This window comes from Eleutherodactylus coqui, chromosome 1 (assembly GCF_035609145.1).
Source record: "Eleutherodactylus coqui strain aEleCoq1 chromosome 1, aEleCoq1.hap1, whole genome shotgun sequence".
Classification (NCBI taxonomy): domain Eukaryota; kingdom Metazoa; phylum Chordata; class Amphibia; order Anura; family Eleutherodactylidae; genus Eleutherodactylus; species Eleutherodactylus coqui.
Window position 1 is genome coordinate 162,652,561 of NC_089837.1, and position 25,071 is coordinate 162,677,631.

General features: G+C 44.7%; 1 long non-coding RNA gene across 1 annotated transcript; it reads right to left on the reverse strand.

Moving 5' to 3' along the window:
• Positions 1-23,652: 23,652 nt before the first annotated feature.
• Positions 23,653-24,760, reverse strand: LOC136610990 (uncharacterized). The gene is made up of 3 exons (XR_010790211.1): positions 24,607-24,760; positions 23,815-23,862; positions 23,653-23,729 (listed from the first exon to the last, which is right to left on the reverse strand). It is a non-coding gene; the product is annotated as an uncharacterized lncRNA (long non-coding RNA).
• Positions 24,761-25,071: the final 311 nt, after the last annotated feature.

The following is a 25,071-nucleotide window of genomic DNA, read 5'->3' on the forward strand; positions in this document are numbered from 1 at the left end:
GGTTACAGGGAGGTCTATCGCCTCTTGGCTCTGACAGGGCAGTGGCTTTGCAGAGATGGTAGATTGGGTTGGACCTGGAATAGCTAGTGGGTCTCCGAGTTGGAAGGTAAGCGGCTTGAGGCAACTGGTGAGATTGGGTCTTCCGAGTCGGTGGGTCATGGCGAGAGGCACGTTAGATGAGTAATTGGGTTTCCCGAGTTAGTTGCTGTGACAGGAGACACTACTGATGAGGTGACAAACCTGTGGAAGGGGCTCCATGGGACCTCTCCTCTTCATGGTAAGGGTGTGAGGTGTGGAGGTTTCAACATATATGCCTCCATAGATAGCATCAGATAGAGAAGACCTCCATAAATAGCATCAGATAGAGAATGCCCCAATAGATAGCATCAGAGAATGCCCCTATAGATAGCATCAGATAGAGAATGCCTCCATAGATAGCATCAGATAGAGAATGCCCCAATAGATAGCATCAGAGAGAATGCCCCTATAGATAGCATCAGATAAAGAATGCCCCAATAGATAGCATCAGAGAGAATGCCCCTATAGATAGCGTCAGATAGAGAATGCCCCAATAGATAGCATCAGAGAGAATGCCCCTATAGATAGCATCAGAACGAGAATGCCTCCATAGATAGCATTAGATAGTGAATGCCTCAATAGATAGCATCAGATAGAGAATGCCTCCATAAATAGTGCCAGATGGAATGCCCTCATAGTGGCACATAGAGTGTGACCCCATAAATAGTGCGAGATACTGTCACCGTAGTGCCAGGCAGAGTGTCCTCATAAATAGTATCAGATAGAGAGTGTCCCCACAAATAGTGCCACATAGAGTGCCCCAATAATGCTAGATAGAGAATGCCCCCATAAATAATATCAGGTAGAGTGCTTCCATAGTGCCATATAGAGTGCCCCAATAAATAGTACCAGAGAATGCCCCCCATAAATAATGCTAGATAGAGAGTGCTAGACTGTGCTCACATTCGTGCCAGATGGAGAATACTCCCATGCATAGTGCCAGACAGAGAGTGCCCCCATAAATAGTGCTAGAGTGCCTCTATAAACATTATCATAGTGTTCCTATAAACAGTGTCAGAATTCCCCTATAATGTAGACAGACAGACAGCGTGCTCCCATGAACAGTGTCTGTCAAAGAACATTCCTGCAAAGAGCAGCCCGATAACCAGTGCCTTACAGTGACCCTATAAAGAGTATCAGTCACAGCGTGCCAGTAAACAGTTTGAGACCAACAACAACCCCGTTCACAGTGCCCACCCGCCGCTCCACTGGCGGGTTTAAATTGTGGAATCCGCGCGGGTACCACAGTTCAAGCTGCCCATAGGGAGGCATGGGCGTCCGGAGCTTAATTAAAGCATGCGGATTGTTCTGCAGACCTTATGGCCTGTAAAACAAATCGCAGCATGCTTTATTTCGCTGTGAATCCCGCAGGGCCAGCTTCCATTGAAATCAATGGAAGCTGTCCGATCCGTGACACACCCGCAGCTGTCATTGCAGACGTGCTGCAGATCCCGCGGGAAAGCAGCACGCCCACTCACATCCACAGAGGAGAAGACGGAAGACCCGCACAGCGACGCAGAGGATACGGAAGGGTAAGTAATGCCCTCTTGCCACTTGCAGGGTGGGATACCGCTGCGGGCTCCTGCCCCCGGAATCTGACTTCCCCCGTGGAAATGAGGCCTAATAGTGCCATGTAACAGAATTGGAGGCAGGTTCACATGGATGGTATGTTAATAGAATATGTCATCATTGTCTGATTAGTGAGGGGCTTTTAGGACCCCCTACAATCACCACACCTTGCTGTAAAGGAAGTGCAGCTGCATTCGCCAGCATTATTGGGGTGAAAAAGCTAAAGTGGCAGTTGGGCCTTATCCGGTGGGTGCAGATATCCATGGATATCACATAGTATCAGGTATCACATAGTATGCGCTCAATAACATTATGTGTAGGGTAGGATTATCCCTTTAAGGCTGTTTTCACGCAGTCCACAAAATCGTGCGAAATTACCGTGATACAATAGAACAAGAAAACGCATGCATGTGAAGCCCATGCTTTCCAATGGGTTCCTTCACATTAGCGCTGTTTTCCCTGATGCTATCTTGCGAGGAGACATGTTCTATGTTGCCGCGATTTGCGGGGTTTTTTTGTAGCCCATGTTTCCCTATGGAGACTTCGTTTTGTAGCATCACAATGCACAAAATCGCAGCCCTAGCTGCACTCCAAAAAAAAAGGGAATACTTACCTAGCAGTCTCGGTCTGGGTCCCCTCACTGCTCTCCAGAGCTCCCTCGGCATCCTGCAGTCCTCGTCGCCCACAGAAGATCACTTCCTGGTTGCGGGATACATAAATCCTGCCTCCAGGAAGCGATGGCTCTGATTGGTTTATCCAGCACTGCTCAGCCAATCAATGCAGTGTTCGATTCAATGCGATGGCTGTGATTGGTTCAATGAGAGACCTCGAGATGCTGCTGCCAGCCTCATTGAAAGCCATGGGTGCTGCGATGCTGGAGCACGCAGCAAGATAGAACGTGCCACGATTCGTTTCCCACATGGCATTGCATCGTGGTGTTATGCAGCCAAAAATCGCTCATCTGTATGACCCCATTCAAAAGAATGGGGGTCATATTTGTGCAAGATCTGTGCATCTTCCAAGGCACAAATCTTGCACGATTTTCTCGGCCCTGTGAAGTTGGCCTCAGGGTGCCTTCACACATGATGTAAATGCTGAGAACATTCTGCAGCATTTACAGTGCAAACCATGTGGATGCTATTTAAAAAATCTCATGCACACAGAGTACTGGACACGTGCAAGGATTATGCTGAGATGGTTACGCTGCAAAGGGGTTTCGGTGGCCGAGCTACTGAACTAGGCCCTTCGGTTTTCCAGATCAGGATGAGAGTGTGGGCCACAAATAAAGCACTTTAACCTCTTTACACTAAAAAGCATATGCCCTCTGGTGACGTGGTTTATATGAAGGGAGCCCTGGAACTGAGCCTGCTCCATATAGGGCGGGTGCTAGCTGTCTTTGACAGCTGACACCCGCCCACAACCACTGCAATAGGAGATAACTCAGATCGTAGGTGTTAACCATTTAGATGCCGCTGTCAAATTTGACAGTGGCATTTAAATGACCCAGCAAAGGAATTACGCTCTCTCTAGCTTTTAAATGCCTCGCTGTGCAATGAGATCACAGGATGTTGTACGGATGTCAAGGGCGCTTCCTGGAGGCGGGATTTACGAACCCCTAACCAGGAAGTGGCGGCTGAAGACTGCAAAGAAGTGCGGCAGAGCTTTGGGAGGAGAAGTGTGGTGGAGTGGACAGCGCCTGTTAGGTAATCTATTGGTTTGTTTTTTTAATTCAGCTAGGGCTTATTTTTGGGATAGGGCTTATATTTCAATTCCCCCAAAAAATCACAGCAGCAAGAAAAAGCAGCAATACCGCACAGAAATTACAGGAACACAGCAGCCATATTGCTACAATTCTTTCGCGGCGATATCGCTGTCGCCGGTGTGAAAAAGGCTTTAACAGAATATAACCGTCCTCATGCTGTAGCCACCTGTCGCTGAGCTTACAGAAACAGCTGAACTCCCATAAAAGTAAATGGGAGATACAGGTACAACCAACAGTTTAGTTCTAAGGGCTAATGTATATTTTAAAAAAACTTTGATGTGACTAAGGCTAATTTCATACGGGCAAGTGCTATATCGGGCCGTAAAACTTGGCCCGATATCGCACTCGCCAACATGATATTTCCCCGAGGATGTTAGGCGTTTTTGTGTCAAAAGCACCTTACATGACTTCATTCAAAGTAGCGATCGGCAAGTGTTTCTCATTGTTTTCAATGGGAAACCTTGCATCGCACATGTGTGCACCTCGCACGCCATGCTATGCTTTGGCCGGCCCCATTGAAAACAATAGGCGATGTGTTCTGAGAGAACGCTCAAAGTTAGGACATGCCACAATTTGTTTCCCGCACCATAATGCGGGGACAAAATCTCTCATGTATATTTCATGAGAGAGGTTCATACTTGTGCGGGATTTGTGCGTTTTACACCTCATGAATCTTGCACGATTTTCTTGGCCGTGTGAAAGAGACTTTAGAGTCCATTCCCATGGGACAATGCATTGTGAGACGCACAAAACTACAACTTATTATTTGCAATGGGTGGATTTACATGGGTGATTTTTCTCTTGCAGTGATGGTGCAAGACGGGAAAAAAATTGCAGCTTGTTCCATTTTTGTGCGAGTCTCGCACAAGAATAGGGCATGCAGATGTGTGGTCCCCCTCACATTGCACAGCACATGGAGAATGTTGGGCGTGACTCAATGTCGCCCATGTCAATGCACCCTTACGTATCATCTTTGCCATCATACTCTTGTAACTCAATTGTTTCAGCAGTTTTCAAACTTGCCTAGTATGTAAATGTTAAACAGTGAAAGAGTATGATTAACTGATTAAATGTTAATCAAAAGGACATGTTAATCAGTGTAACTTTAAGAAAAAAATAAGTACTTTCCATATGCTCATTATAGTGTAAGTGCTATTGAACCCCCAGTAGTAATTTTCCAAGTGTTATCTCTAAAATAAAGCGTCTAAAGTGGCAAGTAACATTTATGCATATATACAATAAATTCACATACTTGTAATACAGAGATAGGAAACCGAGATTTGTATTGGTTAGAATACTATAGGTTACAGTAGATTTAACATATTCTGTTGTGTTTTAAATTTTTTTAAGGATGATTTCACACAAAGTTGTTTTGGAGAAAGATAGTACTACAGTTTTTCATGCAGTTTTGAACCAAAGAAGAAGTGGATTCATCAAGGGAAAATATTCCCACTCCCTTTTAATCCACTCCTTGCTTTTTTCCCAAACCAACCTGTGTGTTGCACTGTAAGGTTTTTTTGGTGACTTTTTTTTACCCTGCATAGCTTTTTTCTCTCCTGTAGAGAAGCCTACCGGAAACTTTTTGATACAAAAAAACCACTCAGAATGTGCGGTGATTTTGAAAAAATGTCATGGGCCCAGAAAATGCACTAAAAAAGAGAGAGGGCAAAAAACTGTTAAAAATGCAAAGCTTGTAAGGCTTTTCTTTTTCTACTATTGGCATTTACTAAATGGGCCTTTACTTTTCACTGTTTAACCATTAGACAGTACTCATAAGTCTGACCCATTGTCAGTGGCAAAAATGCTGTGTTTAGATATTAGCTGATATCAGCTATTGCTCTAATGTAATGGCATCTACCAAAGCGGGTCATACCATTGGCCTTCAGTAAGTATGCCCTGCCAAAAACCAGATGCGGTCAGACAAAAGGAGAACAGTGCACCGGACATGGAAGAAGATGGGATGACTTTAGAATTAAGGCAAGGTCTTCCTCCTTAAGACACTAAGCTAAAACTGATCTAGCCCTGTGCCTGCAGGAGGGGTATAGCTGATGGGTGGAACTACCACTTTTGTGCTTAGTGTCCACCTCTTAGTGACAGCATTATATACCCAAGGTCTTGCTGTATCCCCTGATTATACAGACGAGAAAGTAAAATATTTTGTAAATTAACCACTCAGGTTAGGCTACTTTCTGAATTGCTTAAAAAAAAAAAAAAAACTTTTCTGTGCAAAGCAGTAGTTTCCAAGGTGCATGGAACAGAACTTTTGCATTACAGCTTTCCAGGCAGGTAGTTCTTTAATTGAAAGATGTTTTAATGAAGACAAACATGCTATAACTGAGTCATTTAGCAAAAAGATTAAGAAAACAGTTTATGTTGCATGAAATGAAAAATCTTTATATCAAATTAAACTCCTGGTAACAACTATATTAATAAGAAAGACATTGGGTGAAAAAAGTTGTATTAAAGTCACATGCAAGTTGTGTGAAATTTATGTTTATAACTTGCTTGTCACAAAAGTCTAAGTACAACTCCAGTTTCCAAGCTTAACACCAAGATATCCAACCTTTTTATCTCTTTTTTTTTTCCAGAACAATTTAGTACAAAAAAACTGAACAGCCCAAAAGTATAAGGATGAAATGCAGAGATGAGCGAGCACCAAAATTCTCGGGTGCTCGTTGCTCAAGTCAAACTTTTCGTAATGCTCGAGAGCTTGTTTCGAATAACAAACCCTATTGAAGTCAATGAGGGACTCAAGCATTTTTGTATGCTACCGATGCTCCGCATCGGTGATGACTTGTGAAACACCAGAAAACATCAGAAAGTCATGGAAACACCACAGAAACGGATATGGAAGGACAGGGGCAGCATGCATGGCTGCATCTGAGGCTCACAGGTCCCACTATTAAGCCAAAGTGGGGGCAAGAGCCTGGCGGTCACCCCCCTAACAATTTACTTGGGACAAACCCTCATTAGCAAGGCATATGCGCTGGCACATCTTAGCTAAGTACCACACTACCTGCAACCAAGGACAATCACTGCCTGCGGGTGACAACGCTGCTTTTTCTGCTGGGTTACATGCCTGTAGCAAGAGTATAGGCAGACCCCAGTAACATTTCTGTAGCAAGAGTATAGGCAGACCCCTGTAACATGTCTGTAGCAATAGTATAGGCGGACCCCAGTAAAATTTCTGTAGCAAAAGTATATGAGGACCCCTGTAACATTTCTGTAGCAAGAGTATAGGCGGACTGCGGTAACATTTCTGTAGCAAGAGTATAGGCGGACCCCAGTAACATTTCTGTAGCAAGAGTATAGGCGGACTGCGGTAACATTTCTGTAGCAAGAGTATAGGCGGACCCCAGTAACATTTCTGTAGCAAGAGTATATGAGGGCCCCTGTAACATTTCTGTAGCAAGAGTATAGGCGGACTGCGGTAACATTTCTGTAACAGGAGTATATGAGGACCCCAGTAACATTTCTGTAGCAAGAGTATATGCGTACGTCAGTAACATTTCTGTAGCAAGAGTATAGGCGGACCCCAGTAACGTTTCTGTAGCAAGAGTATAGGCGGACCCCTGTAACATTTCTGTAGCAAAAGTATAGGTGGACCCCAGTAACATTTCTGTAGCAAGAGTATAGGTGGACCCCAGTAACATTTCTGTAGCAAGAATATAGGTGAACCCCTGAAACATTGGTGTACCAAGAGTATAGGTGAACACCTGAAAAAATTTGGTTACCAAGAGTGTAGGCGAAGGCCGGAACAATTAGTTAGATAACAGTATAGGCAAGGGCCTGATAAATTGATGTACCAAGAGTACAAGTGTACCCCTGAAAAATTGCTCAACCACAAGGGCAGGTGAAAACCATAAGCATTTTTTTAAAGATACAGCTCGCTGTTGCTTAAACTGTAACAGAGCCTGGAGGCAGCCCTGTGAGATAAATGGGTTTCTGTTAAAGTATCAATACTTTTGAAACTTTGAAAAATTGTAAAAAAAAACTTTCAGTTCAGCGTGATGACATGCTGTTTTAGGAGGAGGAGTAGGAGGAGTAATAATATCCGAGAGTGATTGATAAAGCTAATTCCCCCTTTTTTTTGGTGATAGAGGATGCATTTTTCTCCTGTTGCAGCGAAAAGAATCATTAGGTTCTGCTGCTTTCCGCCAGTGGAGAAGAGAAGTCTGGGGAAATAAAGCCTTTGTTCGTAAGCATGACGGCACTGGCAGTTGACAGTCAGGTACGCTTATCCGTGATGATTACTCCAGCTGCACTAAACACCCTCTCTGACAAGACACTAGCAGCAGGACAGGCCAGCACCTCCAGGGCGTACAGCGCAAGTTCGTGCCACGTGTCCAGCTTTGACACCCAATAGTTGTATGGAGCAGAGGCATCATGTTTTTGAAAGCCTCTGTTTCCACAAGCCTGTATGGCGGCATCTCCCTGCTGATTAATTTGGCAATGTGCACGTTTAAAGCTTGTGCATGTGTGTGGGTGGCGGTGTTTTTCCGCTTTCAATCAAACGCTTGTGTTAGCGACAGCTGAACGCTGCACTGAGAGACATTACTGGGTGGAATGGAGGACCGTGGAGGTGAGGGTGTGGGTGCAGGCCGGGAGGCGTTGTGCCTGCGTCCTGGAAGGGGGATTGGATCTGTGTGGCAGGTTTTGGCACAGGGGAAGAGGGAGTGGTGTGACCCGGAGGCAGTGAATGTCCTTCGTCCAACCTTGTGGGGTGCTTGGCCATCATATGCCTGCGCATGCTGGTGGTGGTCAGGCTGGTAGTGGTGGCTCCCCGGCTGATCTTGGTGCGACACAGGTTGCACACCACTGTTCGACGGTCATCCGCGCTCTCACTAAAAAACATCCACACCTTTGAACACCTAGCCCTCTGCACGGAGGCTTGCCGTGAGGGGGTGCTTTGGGAAACAGTTGGGGGATTCTTTGCTCTGGCCCTGCCTCTGGCCACTCCACTGCCTCTTCCAACCTGTCCTGCTGCTGCACTTGCCTCCCCTTCTGAAGCCCTCTCCTCAGTAGGCTTAGCAAACTGGGTGGGGTCAGTCACCTCATCGTCCAGCAGCTCTTCCTCCGAATCCTCTGTGCGCTCCTCCCTCGGACTTACTGCCCTTACTACTACCTCACTGACAGACTACTGTATCTCATCATCCTCATCCACAAAAAGGTCTTGAGACCAGTTCCTGGGAGTCTGCCTGCTTAGAATATGTCATTTTCATGGAGTGAGGAGGCTGGGAGTAAGGAGGAACAGCCAGAGGATTCAGAGTTACAGTCCCTAGGCCAGGAGTAGTGGACTGCGTAGAAGACTGGGTGGTCAATACATTCCTGGACGCATTTTCTGCCATCCACGACAGGACCTGCTCTGTTTGTAAAGATGGTCTACCACGCGGACCCGCAAATTGTGACATAAAGCTGGAGAGGCCAGAAACTTGCCTCTCTCCTAATCCCTCAGCAGCCGGCTATGATTCACCGTGCCCAGGAACTCGGCCTGTTCCCACACTCTCACTTGGACGCCTGCGTCCATGTTCTCGACCCTTACCCCTACTCCTCATCATGGTGGACTAGGAATAGAGCAGGGCCCAAATAAATTACCCCACTGTACAGCACTGACAACTGTGGCTAATTCACCACACACAGAGACTTGTAGATAGCGGAGGCTCTATGCTGTGACTTGAAAAAATTAACCCACTGTCTGGTGCTGATACCTAGGGTTAATTTACCGCTCACAGAGACTTGTAGATAAGAGAGGCTGTATGGAGTGGGAGAAGACTCTAAAGCCAGTGGATAGTGCTGGTTACTGCGGCTATCTCAACCCCCCCAAGGAAAGGGTATTGTGAGATGCTCTGCACAGTGGCTGAAATAGTTTGCAGTGGCCCAGGAAATATGAGAGTACTGTTTAGCGGTGAGACCTCTGTCTAATGCATTGCAGACATAGAACGGTATAACTGAAATAGTTTGCAGTGGCCCAGGAAATATTACAGTGCTGTTTCGTGGTGAGACTTCTGTCTAATGCACTGCAGACATAGAATGGTATACCTATAATAGTTTGCAGTGGCCAAGGAAATATTACAGTACTGTTTCACGGTGAGACCTCTGTCTAATGCACTGCAGACATAGAACGGTATAACTGAAATAGTTTGCAGTAGCCTAGGAAATTTTAGAAGAGGGTATGTAGGCTGAGAACGCTATAACTAAAAGGGTGGGAACAGGCCTATATGCATAATACAAAAGTTGGTGCACTAGTGCTCCCAGCCAGCCACAACTATAATGCACACAGTGAGATGCAGTCCTAAGAAGGACCGTTGGGGTTCTCGTACAGTGTATCAGGAGGACTGTTCCTAACCTCTGTCAGCAGGTGAGCCGCGTGGGGGGAGGGACCATTTTAAGTACTCGGCGGTGACCTGATCGGCCCAGCCACTCACTGCTGTTGACGGGCAGAGGGCTGGCACGTCACCGCAGGAAGTGGTAATGCCTTCTTTGCATGTTTATTGGCTAGAAAATGGCACTAAAGATGCGGGGAAGGGAAATGCAATTGACTCGAGTACCGCGTGGTGCTCGTCTCGAGTAACGAACATCTCGAGTACCCTAATACTCGAACGAGCATTAAGCTCAGACGAGTGTGCTCGCCCATCTCTAATAAAATGTAAAAAAAGAATGAATCAAAGATTATATGCAATATGTGTCTATAACTAATGGATATGAACGCATTAGCAGCATTTACTGTGATCTGTTAAATAATTATAATTGCAATTATCTGTACAAGCTAATCTAATTGAGAAAAACGTCATGGACCCTCTTTTCTTTTATTACAGATGCTTACCAAAGGTCCCCTATTTTCATGGACTGCTCATGAATTTACAGATTGGGAACCATTCATTGCATTACCCACCTTCTATACAAATAGATATAACATGTGTATCTGTGCACAGACTAGCAAGTGGCTAAAACTTTTATAATTCTGTAGGATCGGTTATTGTAGAGCCCCTACACTTAAAATATACAGTTTTCCGGTAGCTATGGTCTCAGTAAATAATATGAGTTCTATCCTCTTTCAGTTGACATGGGGCACTCGCCAGGGTTGTCCTCTTTCTCCTCTCTTGTTTGCATTGGTCATAGAACCTGTAGCTTTACTCCTTCGTCAAGACCCTATTTACGAAGGCATAGTAATGGGCTCAAGAGACTATATGCAAATGACTTGATTCAATGAATGTCAGATCCTAAGAAAGCTTTACCATATGCTGTTTCCCTGATTAATAGGTTTTGGTGCTTTTCTGGCCTATATATAAATTGGCAAAAATCCACATTTATGCCACTGCAAAAAAAAGACAGGATCATGGGGGATAAGATAAGTAACCTCCAAGTCTCCCCAAATTTTAAATACCTGGGAATCCCTATATCTAGAGACTTTGCTTGCAGCTTCAGTCTGAATGTGACCCCTCTCCTCCCCTTTCTTCAGAATAAATTTAAGGTTTAGAGTTCATTGCCCCTATTTGTAGCAGGCCACTTTAATCTTATTAACCCCTTAATGACATGGCCTATTTTGGCGTTGAGGACCAAGCGATTTTTGGTATTTTTCCACCTCAATTTTTCAAAAGCCATAACTTTTTTATTTTTCCGTGGACACGGCCGTATAAGGGCTTGTTTTTTGCATGGTGAGCTGTAGTTTTTATCGGTGCCACTTTTGGGTACATAGACTATATCGTAAAACTTTTATTATTTTTTTTATGATAACAGGGAGAGAAAACGCATCAATTCTGACATAGATTTTTTTTTTTTACAGCGTTAATCATGCAGCATACATGACACACTAAATTTTTTCTGCGGGTCAGTACGGTTACAACGATACCAAAATTCTTATATTTGTTTAAGGTTTTTACACTTTTTTGCAATAAAAAGCCATTTTTGGGGGGAATTTTTTTTCTCTATAGCTGCATTCAAAGTCCTGTAACTTTTTTATTTTTCTATGTACGGAGCTCTATAAGGGCTTATTTTTTGCAAGACGAGCTGTAGTTTTTGTTGATACCATTTTGGGGGATGTACAGCTTTTTTTATCACTTTTATTGCATTTTTTGGGAGGCAAAATGCTAAAAATTAGCATTTTGCCTCTGTTTTTTAGCGTTTTTTTAACGCTTTTTGCCGTACAAAATAAAAAGTGTATTCAACTATTTGTACACGTCGTTACGGACGCGTCAATAACCAATATGTGGGGTTTTCATTTTTTTTTACCTTTTTTTATGCTAATATTAGAAAAAGCATAAAAAAGGGTTTTTTTTACTTTTTTTTTACATTATTCTTTTTTTACATTTTTGTTTCTTTTTTTTACATAATTTGAGTCCCTCTGAGGGACTTACATCACTGTACCGATGATCGCTGTCATAAGGCATGGCAGAGCTACTGCTCTGCCATGCCTTATCGCTTATACAGTGATCTCAGGCACTGGTAATACAGGACGCCAGTGTCTGGCATCCTGTTGCCATGGTGACAGGTCGGGCTCTCGCGATGACATCGCGAGTTCCGGCCGGAGACAGAGAGGGAGTGCAGTCCCTCTGTGAACTCTTTCCCTGCCGCAATCTACTTAGATCGCAGCAGGGAAGAGGTTAACAGCGGGGGGCGCATCTCCGATGCCCCCCCGCTGTTGCAGCGGGACGCCGGCTGTGACTGACAGCCGGCTCCCGCTGTGGGATAGCGCGGGATCATATGTGATCTCGCGCTATCCCCAGGACGTACCGGTACGTCCTGTTGCGGTAAGTACCAGGCTCCCAGGACGTACCGCTACGTCCTGGAGCGGGAAGGGGTTAAAATGATAATTCTTCCCAAAATTTCTATACCGTTTACAACACGCAGATATGATAGGACCACAAAAGTATTTAATTAATAAAACTAACTCTCTATTAACCTCCTTCATCTGAGGAAGGGTCAGAGCGAAACTCTGTTTGGAAAACTTGCAGCGCCCAAAAGATATGGCAGGCACGGCACTACCAGATTTTAAACTATATTATCTGGCAGGTCAAATTAGATATATTCATCACTGGCTTTCTGATTCAGACCTCCCAAACTCGGAACATCATTTAATGCATTACCTATCTGAGACTTGCCTCTGGATTATACTGGAAAAAAAGACAGATCTACATTCTAGACTACTAGTCCCTATACACAGATTGGCCGCTAGAGTCTGGCAGATGTGTAAACAGATTACTATTTATGAAGCCACTCCCCTGGAAACCCCCCCTTCGGGGTCACAGATCACTCCCATACATGTTGAACGTCCCAGACACACAATTCTGGGTAGACATCGGAATCACCTCCTTGGAACATGTATACATGAATGGTGTTTTGGCCTCCTTTGAGCAGCTGCAACAGCTTTGCCAGATCCCTAGAACCAGCTTTTACAGACACCTCCAACTTAGACATGCGCTCAATGCTCAGTTCCCAGAACCACATCAGTCTTTTTCCACCTATCCCTTGATATGGGTTTTGCGCACGCAGGGACATAGGGGGTTAATCTCGCAGTTATATATACACACCTCATTTAAGCTAAAATTTCACAGGTAAAGGTGGGTGTCCTTGACAAATGGTGAGAAATAATCCCCTATCTCTCTGATGAGAAGTGGAGCACCACAATGTCCTCTTACACTTAAGTCTCGCCAGCAGCGAACAACTAACAGATTCAATTACACATTATACATCAATGTTACTTGACCCCGAGCAGACTCTTTAAGATGAATAGAACCCCTAATACATAATGTCATCTCTGTCAGACACTCAACGCTAACTTTACCCATCTGATGTTGTGTTACCCGATGGTATACTCCCTTCTGGACGGAGGTTACAGACTTCCTGGAACAACTATTGGGGGTGTTGCTTCCACCAAACCTCGCTGATTGTATGCTAGGTATACTGGATGAAGAGCAGCAGCAATTCCATATCTTAGTGAGGCGCTGTTTCTGGCCTGTAAGGCTCTAGCATTGCGCTGGATGGATAGGAGACCCCCGACGCTCCCCTAATGGTGTAATCTAGTCAATTCTATTCTCCCATATGAAAAAATAGTACATAAAAATAGAAAGGGCCCAGATAAATTCTATAAAATCTGGGGAATTTGGTGTGGCTCATCAGCCACAACCCACATGCAAAACACATTTCAGCAATTGGTGGACTAAATGAGGTCTTCGACCCTTCCAGGGACCATTTAGTCTTTCACAGGTATGATGATGATGTCTCGAATTCTATAAAATACCTTTTTCAAATGTGTTATATTATATAGTGTACATTGTTTAATGTAACTGTAATCTCTTAGTTTTGAACCATAGTCCATTCAGCTTTGTCACTGAGTAATATGATTTGTTATGTTCTTGTATTCCTTAATAAATCGAGTTTAAAATCAGTGTATTTGCCCATAGTAGACATAGAGGGCACAATAGTCAGAATACCAGAGAACTTGTTCCAAAATGCTATGGCATTTTCAAATGTCAACATAATCAATATATGTATTGTAAAATCATCACATCAAGTTCATATTAACCTAGCAAGTACGTTTTGTTGTATAGGTGATTGAATGCAAATTTCACCTCTAATATTTCGCAAGAACTACTCAAGCCTTGCACTGCAGATTCATTACTCAAGGCTAATATTATGAACAAATTCTTGAAACATGCCGTTTCTAAACACTGTGCAATATACCATTCAAATATCACCCCAAGAGACCACATCCCAATGTTGATCAATAGATTTGAGTTACTTAAAAAGAGCAAAGTATACTAGATGTATAAACTCTAAACTTTGAAGCTATGTGGTCCGAATAAAGCTTTAACCAGTAGAAGCCTGTTTCTGGTCATATTTTGCTAAAAGTTCGATTCAGCACATACTGGAACCAAGTTTTAGCAAAGTTCTACCTAAAAGAGTGTACTACTGGTTCAGGTCACTCAACACTAGTTCCTGAACACTGGTGTATAACACTGTCTAAGAGGTATAAAAGCCCGCATAACACACTCTGAGAGTGTGATACAGGAGTTTTAGAAGTTTTGGTGAACTTCCGGTTTGGTTCAGAACCAAACTTTTCAAAAGTTTGCTTATCCCTATTCAGAAGCGATCCTGTAATATAACAACATGCTACTTAATTGACACTTTATGGCCTAAGCAGTTTCGAGTATGATAAAACACATTCTGTCAGTGACATCTAGTGGCCAATTACAGCTGTCATCTGTTCTATTGTAGTCTTTGCACCCAAATCTGCTCCTTAATTGGCTCCACCCTGGCTACACTAACCAGTGCAATTCACTTGTTAAAATGTCTTGTCAGCTCATTAGCTTTTCAAGTATATGTATCCACACTGTGCATTCCTGTTTGTTCTGGCTCTTAGCATTATTATATCTTTTTCCTGTTTTTTTGTGCTTGTGTTTCTTCCTCTCTCCCACTATACTTGTTACGGCACTCTGCCCCCCCGAGCGCCAGGTGGGGTGCCCTGATCTTCCCGCACCCCACTGTCCCTGCCTACTTGCCTCGGCCCTGGCTAACCCCAGGCGGACAACTGGGCGGCGGTCCCTGCGCTGGCTAGGGACCTGGCGACTACCTAGATGGAACTACTAACAGGGGACAGAGTGCCGACAGAAGAGGCAGGTGGAACAAACCAACAAAACTTACAAGCAGAGTAAGGCTGGAGATGGAGCTCACAGGTAAACAGACAGGATACTGACGAGCAACTAGAGCAGACTGGAACAGACCTGACTAGAGGCTAGCAGAACCAATAACTGGCAGTGAGCTCAGGTCACTGCCAGCCTTTTAACTTAAAGCCTCCGCCCAGGGGCGGAGAGTGGGAGGAGCCGACTCTCCCACTGTTGCATATGGAAGGTGGAGGAGAGCGGGCGGCACCCTACGGGCGGACACGCCCACGCCGCTGCACGCTGGCTGCTCCACGCCGCTGCACGCTGGCTGCTCCACGCCGCCGGGAGAGCCCCGACAGCAGAGCTCCGGGACGCCGGAGCCGACATCGGAGCGCCGCGCGCCGGCCGCGGGAATCAGCGCCGCCCTGCATGGTAACAATACTATGGGTCAAGCCACTTATTCCAATCACATTCAATGCCAATCCATACTACTGTATGTATCATATTATGGTCATATAACATTACTGCAACGTGTTAATCATGTAAGTGTTGGGTAATAGCCTGTCTAACAACTGCACATCCACCAGGTTTGTATCAAGCTACTCTGACGAGCAACATCTAGGGATTGCAGGTTTTCACCCTTTTATCCCTGCTGAACGAATTTGGTCTTTGTAGCTACAAATCCCCAAGGTATATTACCTGAATAGTAGTCGATTGGTGAAGTAAAAAGGTAACTCAGTTCAAAAAGCTAAGAGTCAATACTGGGAAGTCAAAGAGTATGACTAAATTAAGGGTAAATAAAAAACTGAGTCTAGAGCATAGCAGAGTCAAAACCAGGAGGGATATAAGAAACAGAATGACAGGAAAACTAGTGGTCAGAATTCTAGAAGACAATCAATATCACTAAGGTTGATTAAATAATAACTGACACAGATGATCAATACAGTAGAGGTGTTTAAATAGAGTACCTCACACTCCCAATAGGCTGTTGAAGAGTTAAGGCCCATTTACACGCAAAGCATTTTTCAAATCATTGAAAGATTTAAAGTTTTAGCGACCTTTTTGCATAAAGTGTTAATGGTCTCTAATTTCCATTAACACTTTAACACCTTCATTTGCATGCAAAAGGGCCTCCAGGAGCTGTTTATAGAGCACAGCTTGTGATTAGTCCTATGCCCAGCTGTGCAGACAGCTACATTGTTCTCCTTGGCAGGTTGCAATGTAATCTCCTGACTCCCATGGAGAACACAGCATGCAGTCTATTAAAGAGACACTTTATCTCTCTACGGCTGAACGATGGATTTTAGGTTCACCTTAAAATCATCATTCAGACGAAAAGTGCACGATTTACATGTTACGATTATCTCTCATTTTCGGTTGTTTGAATGAAATTTGAGCGATAACATTACATGTATATGGGCCTTAACACAGATTGTCCTGCAGACCTGTTAATGAACCTAAGCCAACAGAGCCAGAAAACACCTAGGCTCAGCCTGCCACTGGACAATAAGACAAATATGCTTTTCATCAAGATTTTATGTTGCTAAAAACGGGGTCTTAGGCCTCCTTCCCACGAACGGATTTACGCCGCGTAAATTCGCGGCAAAAATCCGCTGCATTGCCCCCTGCTATTAGGTTCTATTGAACCTAATAGCACAATGCTCATGATGCGGAATTCCATCGCGGAATTTCGCACCGTGAAATCTCCCGACCTCACCCGCAGCATGCTCTATTTGCCGCGGGTGTACGCGCTGACGGCTTCCATTGCAGTCAATGGAAGCCGTCCGTTCACACTATCTCCCGCTGTAACACAGTGGAAGATAGCGTGAAAACGCTTCCCCACCTACCGCCGCCGGTGGGCGTGTCACATGACGCGACAGCGGTGGGCGGGGAAGCGTCTTCACGCTATCTTCCGCTGGTAAGTATGGGGTCTCTGGGGGGCGCCGTGACGGGCTTCACTGCGGAATATTCCGCAGCGGAGCCCGTCACGCTCGTGTGAAGCCGGCCTTATAGTCAGAAAAAATATGGTATTTAGTAATTCTAGCAAATGCATTTATGCGTTCAGCAAGTATTGGCTTCTATCCACCAGAAAACTCAGAGAATTCTAATAGAGAGATGTCTGCCTACGACAAACTATACCTATTTCTAAACATTCAAAACCTCGAAAGTGCCACTTTTATTTACAATTAAAATAGACCATAATTGATTACTGACATGGATGCATGTTGCCGGAGTATTACTTCCTTTTTATTCATGTGCAAAATACATGGTGCTAAAAGCCCATTGATTTCTGTTGGGCCTGTGCGTAATATATATGGGACTTTGCTGTGTACTGCTTATTTTACAAGCGTGAAAGTACACGCAGTACATGGGACACATACGTGTGAGTGAGACCATAGAGAGCAGTGAAGAGACCTACTGGATGTAGACCTCAGTATAGACACAATAGGTTTTAGTTAGAGAAATAATGGTAGCCAAAATGTAATGAAGTTTGGCTTTTTGGATAAAAATAAAAGCATGAACAAAAACTGCTGGCACCCTGAAGAATATAATGTTGCTTCGATTGCTGGAGGAGCCTTCGTAGCAGTGAAATGTGAGCGAAATCAGTCGCCCTCTCTCCATTAGCTGTAAATGTTTGTAATTTCATTTCTTCCTGATATGTCTTTATTGCCTGTATTCTGAACATTAAAGTTCACTTGCATTTAGAATCCCCTAAACACAAATTCTAATAAAACATTTTTCAAGCGCTCTCTGTGTATTGTTTTGTGAATGCCCAGCTGAAAACAGCCTCTGGTGTCCTCATAGCCCAGAACCCTTGTTGACGGGTCTCTGTTTATTCCATTACAACAGCAATAACCATTAGCATAAAATGATACTCCCATTAGCCCCGTGGCACACTATCTCAGCACTGCAGTACTCTCTAGCTAAACTTCACAAAGCAGACCAGTTTATTGGAAGAGGGGGTTTTACTTTTGTCTCATGAGATTTTAGCATTGGCTTTCAAAACAGGTTTCTCAGCAAATAAATCTCTAATTTCACAAGGAAAGCATGCATTTTTTGTTCTCAGAGCAGTATCGGAGTTAGTATTTTGTAAACCAAAGCCAGAAGTGACTCCAGATAACAGAAGAAGTGCAGATCTCTCCGATATACTATTTCAGTCCACAGGCAACACAACATAATGAAACCCTAAAGAAAATGAAGCTGATAACTAATACAAATAAAGCGAGTCCTTACATATAACAATCAGACAGAGCTGCTGGAAGATGTAAATCACTTTCTACGTAGAGGACAGCAGCTTCTTCAGGGGACTGTACAGTACACAGAGTCTACCGGAAAACTAATATGGAGCCGACCTCACTTTGCGTCCAAAGTATGTCTTATGCTCACACAGTTAAGCGCAGTATACAATATTTATATGGCCGGCTGCCAACGAATGGGTTGGATCCTGCACACGGGAGCCTGCAGCGGAATCCGACCCTGTACCTGGCCAGCGTCTGCGCGTACAGCTTCAATACCTCAAAACAAAGTTTTTCCTGATTAAGCTTCTTCATCTGTACGGCTCGCTATCGGACATGCACAGTGCAGGGTTTCTTTTTAAACTCCTGTTTTTCTAGTGCAGGGGTGTCAAACTCATTTTCACCGAGGGCCACATCGGGCTTATGGTGACCTTCAAAGGGCCGATTGTAAGACAGTATAGTAAGGGCTTGTTCACACCAGCGTATTTGCGTACATAATATGCAGTGAATAGAAGCCATTGATTTCAGTGAGTTCAGTCACATGATGTACATTTTCACACAGCATGACCTATTTTGTTGCGTACTACGCACCCCAATAGGCCATTGAAGTGAATGGGCCGTGCAAATATGTGGTGAATGCGCAGGAAACCTATGTATTCACTGCATATTTGGGCACCATCTCAGTGGGCCCATCTGCGTTCTTTTTTCCGTGCCTAAATATGCAGGCATTAGCAATTTTTGATTGCGCAAATACACAGCGTATTTGTGCTACCGAAATACCCATGTGAACAAGCCCTAATAGTGACCCCCCCAGCAGCCACCATTATCCCCCCCCCTCAGAAGCCACCATTAACCCCCCTCTCTCAGCAGCCACCATTAACCCCCCCTCTCAGCAGCCACCATTAACCCCCCCTCTCAGCAGCCACCATTAACCCCCCCTCTCTCAGCAGCCACCATTAACCCCCCCCTCTCAGCAGCCACCATTTACCCCCCTCCTCCAGCAGCCACCATTAACCCCCCCTCTCAGCAGCCACCATTAACCCCCCCTCTCAGCCGCCACCATTAACCCCCCCTCTCAGCAGCCACCATTAACCCCCCCTCTCAGCAGCCACCATTAACCCCCCCCCCCTCTCAGCAGCCACCATTAACCCCCCCCCTTTCAGCAGCCACCATTAACCCCCCTCTCAGCAGCCACCATTAACCCCCCTCTCAGCAGCCACCATTAACCCCCCCTCTCAGCAGCCACCATTAACCCCCCCTCTCAGCAGCCACCATTAACCCCCCCTCTCAGCAGCTACCATTAACTCCCCCTCTCAGCAGCCACCATTAACCCCCCCTCTCAGCAGCCACCATTAACCCCCCCCCCCCCCCAGCAGCAACCATTAATACCATTAACACCCCCCTCGGCAGCAACCACTAAATCCCCCCCCCCCCCAGCAGCCACCATTAGCCCCCCTAAACCACATACTTACCTCCTCCTTGCTGTCTGCGCTGCTTCCCCTCCGCTCACATATTAACATTTTCCACATCACTTCTGCTTATTCAGCAGTTCCAGCAGCCTGATTGGTTGTTTGGGTTGGCTGATTCACCAAGCAACCAATCAGGTTGCTGGAATTGCTGAATAGGGCAGAAGTGTTGTGAAAAATGTTAATATGCCAGCGGGGAGCTGCAGCACTCCAGCTGGTAATAGCTTAGTGGTGAGCAGCGTCGGCACGCCGCGGGCCACATGAAACGAGGCAGCGGGCCGGATTCGGCCCGCGGGCCTTGAGTTTGACACATGTGTTCTAGTGTCATCACCTACTAGCGATGTTGCTGTCCACTTGTGTGAGCGGACATGCGGATGTTCCATTTGTTTGAATTGTTGCAGGATGCCGCGGATCGTCCACACAGGAGATTATCGCGCATTCCGCAATTCAAGCCTGGTCATGTGCAGGGGGCCTAACTGCAGTGTAAGGAGGCGCTACTAAACAGCCAATCCGTGAATGTATGTCAGTAAAATGTGTGTTTTACTAGTGAAATGCCGATTGGCTGTTTTTTCCAGCAAAAGTGCATATGTCGCATAGATCTGGACTGACACTGTATGTTGCATCTGGTTTGCATATATTCTATTTTTGTAGACAAGCATAGTGACTACCCCTGCCGCATGCAAATAGCAACTCTGCAGCTACAGCACCCAAAGTGGATTTGCTTTATTAGTTTCCATATTATATGTAACAATATTTAGCTTCATTGTGATACCTTTCTGAGGCAAGTTATATTATCTTAAACCTTTGAAAGGCTACAGTTATCTCATCTTAACACAACAGAAGCCATTAAAACAGCAAATAAACTGCCTCTCAGAAAGTTATTTGAATGCGTTAACAGTCCACTTAAACTGCTATATCTGTATGGAGACTAATAAGTACAAGCACATTGGAGCTGCTGTTGCTGTAGAGACACTGCATGTAGTGCAGACGGCCTCTTCTTACATAGGGTTTGGTAGTTAGGCAAGGTTCATATTGTGGTTCAACTTTCCATTTAGAATGGATCCTTCATACAAAGGGAAACAAACTGGTAACGGATTTTAATGGATACGTTTATGGGCTCTGCTAGAAAACACAAGCTCTTGCTTCTGCTTGTCATCTGTTTTGTTTTGTATTTAATATGTAGATCAGTTCTTTTTCTTTTCTGTATATAGATTGCGGCACTGTCTGCATGGGGGTTGCGTTCGCAAGGACACCGCCGCTAACTCGGTCCCTATAAAAGTCCAAACCAGTTTTTGGTTTCAGCAATAGAGATGAGCGAGTATACTCGCTAAGGGCAATTAATCGAGCGAGCATTGTCCTTAGCAAGTACCTACCCGCTCGAAAGAAAAGATTCGGGAGCTGCCGGGGAGCTGCGCTGGAGAGCAGGGAGGAACGGAGGGGAGATCTCTCTCTCCCTCTCTCTCCCCCACGCTCCCCCCTGCTCACTCCCGCAACTCACCGTTCATCCGCGCCAGCACCCGAATCTTTTTCTTCCGAGCGGGCAGGTACTTGCTAAGGACAATGCTCGCTCGAGTAATTGCCCTTAGCGAGTATGCTCGCTCATCTCTATTCAGCAACAGAAAACAAAAACCCAGTGGGAAAAACAACAGCCACTGGCAGTCGGTGTACTTGGTGCAATTAAACAAAGCAAATACCTTATGGGCAGGGGACTGATTAGAAAGGAGTTTCTCACCTACTCATAATATACAGCAATTGTCAGCAAATCAACAGATATTCAAAATGTAGATGTACTCACTACTGAGTGCCTGGACTTGCAGCCTTTTGTGTCCCAGTATCAGGCTCAGTGGACCCAGCTGAGCTCACTGGGACCCAAAAGGAAGACCTGTACTGGACTTTTAACTCACCCGAGCTAAGCATCTGGGTGAGGTATACACTCCCTCAACTACTCTTCCTTCCACATATCTACTAAATGTAGGAGGAAAATAATGTCAATCCAAGAAGTAAAGTGAGGAAAATTGATTCTGAAGTTAAACTTTGTAAAGGACAACAAAATGTTGCCTGCACGTGTTCATTTTAACTTCAACCTGTTCTTCATGCATCTGAAGTATCGCAGGTTTGTCAGGGAGAGGCGTTGATGACGATATTGATTCCAACCTATCACCTTGGCCAGGATACAGAGGCAAGACACCTACTTGAGTAGGAACATCCCGCTAGAAAAGCACCTAATGGTCACCCTGTGGTAAACATGGTTGGGTCTAGAAGCCTCCATGGAATGGCTCAAGGACCTGCCACATGGGCAGAATGTTTCCGTCAGGACACAGCAAAATTTGCTGCTGTGGTCTTCCGCATCAAAATCCCCAGGTCTAACTGCAGATTTTGGTGCAGAATTTACCACCCATTTGAAAGTTCCCTCAGTGTTCTTCAATTATAAGAAGTGCTTTCCAGTTATTTTAAACACCATTGCTCGTACCCTTTATAGGTTTGTTGCGATTGACATTGGGGAATATGGCTCTACCCTGAACATTTCGGAATTTATGCACTATTGCCATTTCCTGGGCTGCCTGACCTCTTATACCTTTTGTGTTGGCTGTGTGGAAGTTTTACTGCTTGAGTAGCATGTTTATTTCAGCGGACAGATGACATGAGAATGTACAGCAGCGTTCCTTTTTATTATGTATGTTTCATCCAGGAAATCTAGGTCAGAAGTTAAGAAATACTGGGTTGCCTAATGGCCTGGAAGAGCTCTTAAAGTAAAGCATGAGCTGACCTTACATTGCTTCCTGCCTCGGAAGAGAATTGTGGCACCAAACGGTAGGAACCCAAATTTTGAGGTACTAAGTAGTAGACATAGCTCCTGGTACATCGAGGGATGCAAGAGATGTAATTAGTGGTCAGACAGGATTTTATTTTGGATTGTGACGCACTGTGTCATGTGAAGCAATAAGGCTGGGTTCACACAGGGCGGATTTGCCGCGGTTTTGCCGCAGCAGATCCGCCCGCGGCAAAACCGCCCGCGGCCGCTAATCTCGGGATTAGCCAGCCATGTGGATGAGATTTCTCAGAAATCTCGTCCACACGGGACGGCTAATCCGCTGCAGTAAATCTGGTTGAAACCGCAGCTGCGGCCGCTGCAGCCGCGGTTTCCAAAGATTGAGCAGGTCTGTTTACCTTTCCTTTTTTGTTTATTTATGCGGCCAAACCGCGAGATTTCCGACGGGAATCCGCCCTGCGTGAACCCTGCCTAAAAGCCGGTGCGTGCAATTTAAATGAGGAATCCATTATGTTGGAGTATATTCATGTGTAGGATTCTCTTACTGGAGTAAATTGTGGAGTTTGAACGCTGTAGTAATTTGGAAAGGAAGGACAGTGGGTTTGAAGGTGTAGGGATATCAGATAGCAGTGGAAAGTGTGGAGTTGCAGTTATGCTAGCTGATGAGAAAGAATAGGAAAGTGGATAGGAGTGTTCTGGTGGATGAGAGATTGGAAGTGTATGGGGATAGTGCTGGGATGGGTGATATGGTGGGCAGGTCTGAGATTGGGGATAAAGAAGAGTTGGTGTTTTAATCAGTGATGGAGGATGGGACTGGAGGGACAGTGTAGCAATCCCCATACCTTGAGGATTACTACTAGCACCCAGTGAATGGGATTCTCATCAAACTGATGATTTGCAGGAGGTTGATCAGACATCCCTGCCCCTCCAGATGCCAAATTACTTACAATTTCCTCATTACAATGTATCTGATTGTCCAATCTAAATAAAAGCCCTTGTGAACCTTGCTAGATCCTTGCATTCCACTAGATGTGTCCTACTAGGGTAGTTGTCTCTCTCCTTATTAACTGACTGCTGTGCACTTTGCTTAGTTAGCAGTTAGCACCTTTAATGAAATGACAAGATTTACATTTAGATTTTTTTTTTCAAAAAACTGCTTACAATTACTGAATGTACTATATTTATTTAGTCAATCAATACATCTGAAGCCCCTTCAGTAGCCTCTTCCACTGTACATGTTGACGTCTCCTACATATGAAAACATTCATATCAGTTAGCAAAAATCATTGCTGAATTATTTGCTACATACAAAATAGGTGAATTGCTTACAAACCTGTGTTGAATTTGGGTAGCTCTATAAGCTTTTTCCCAATGAATACATCTGGAAAATAAAGAAAGAGTGTTTTTGGTAAATCAGATAGGCAGAGCAAACAAGACCCAAAAAACATCTATGTGTAACTTTTACAAACTGTATTCTGCTTGTCCTCATTAGCTGTCCTCTGTGCCGGCTTCTCTGCTAAATCACAGCCCGCTGATGACCACCCGAACTGGCCATCCCAGCGTTGTGACCTGGTTTTGCCAAACCTTTTGCATTTCGGACGTTGTGGCCCCTGTTGTTTGTACAATGGGGTAGATTGAGTTATTATCAGGAAACTGCTAGGGTTAACAGCTCCTGCATTGATGTGTCCCGTGCAGTGACATGTGGCATCGGAAGTCCAGCATTGCATGTGCACTGTCTCCATAAATCTGAGAGGTTTACTGTTTGTCCCTTAGAGGTCCGCACATGTGCACTTAGTCTTGCTGGTGTAGACGCTATTAGTGCTATGACGATAGTCCGTCACTGAAAGTGTAACGAGAGATACTATTGAATTCTTGCGCGTGCCCATTGTGTTAGACATGATGCGGTGCTAGACGGCATTGCAAGATTATATTGAACTCTTGCGAATGCCCAGGGTTACAGCAGGGTTATAGGCTCCATTTTGGATAGAGGTAAGGACTAGCCTACCTTATGCATGTGCGCAATGTGATGACAATTACCCAGACAGGGGCCAGCAGAGTTTCTGGTGATTAAACACACATGCAATTGGTTGGTATAGTATTGTGAGTATAGTATGGTGAGTATTACTTTTCACATATTGATACCCCCGGGTGCTGCTCCTGATACAAGGACTGTGTGTTGGAGTCTTGGGTTTATGGATCCAGAACTATTCTAGAAGCGTGCATCCCTCGCTTGGTATGGTAGCCTCCCCTCAGGATTGAGGTATGTTTGTGTGCTACATCATTTCTCAAAGGTCTCTAAAGAAAAGGATATAAAAGAATGATAATAAAAGTTAGTAAAGAGATTATTATTTTACAGCAGTGCGCTGTGACAAGGACATCTTTATTAATTGGGCTACAGAAGGGAAACTATCACTAAGTAGCAGCACTATTAATAATTGGGGACCATAAGAGGACAGTATTACTAAATTAGGCCATGTAGGGGGCACTATTAATAATAAGTGGCACAGATGAAGCACTATTACAAAGTGGGATCACAGAGGAAGCACTATTACTGATACAGACCAGAACTGACAGCATCAGCTAAAGATGT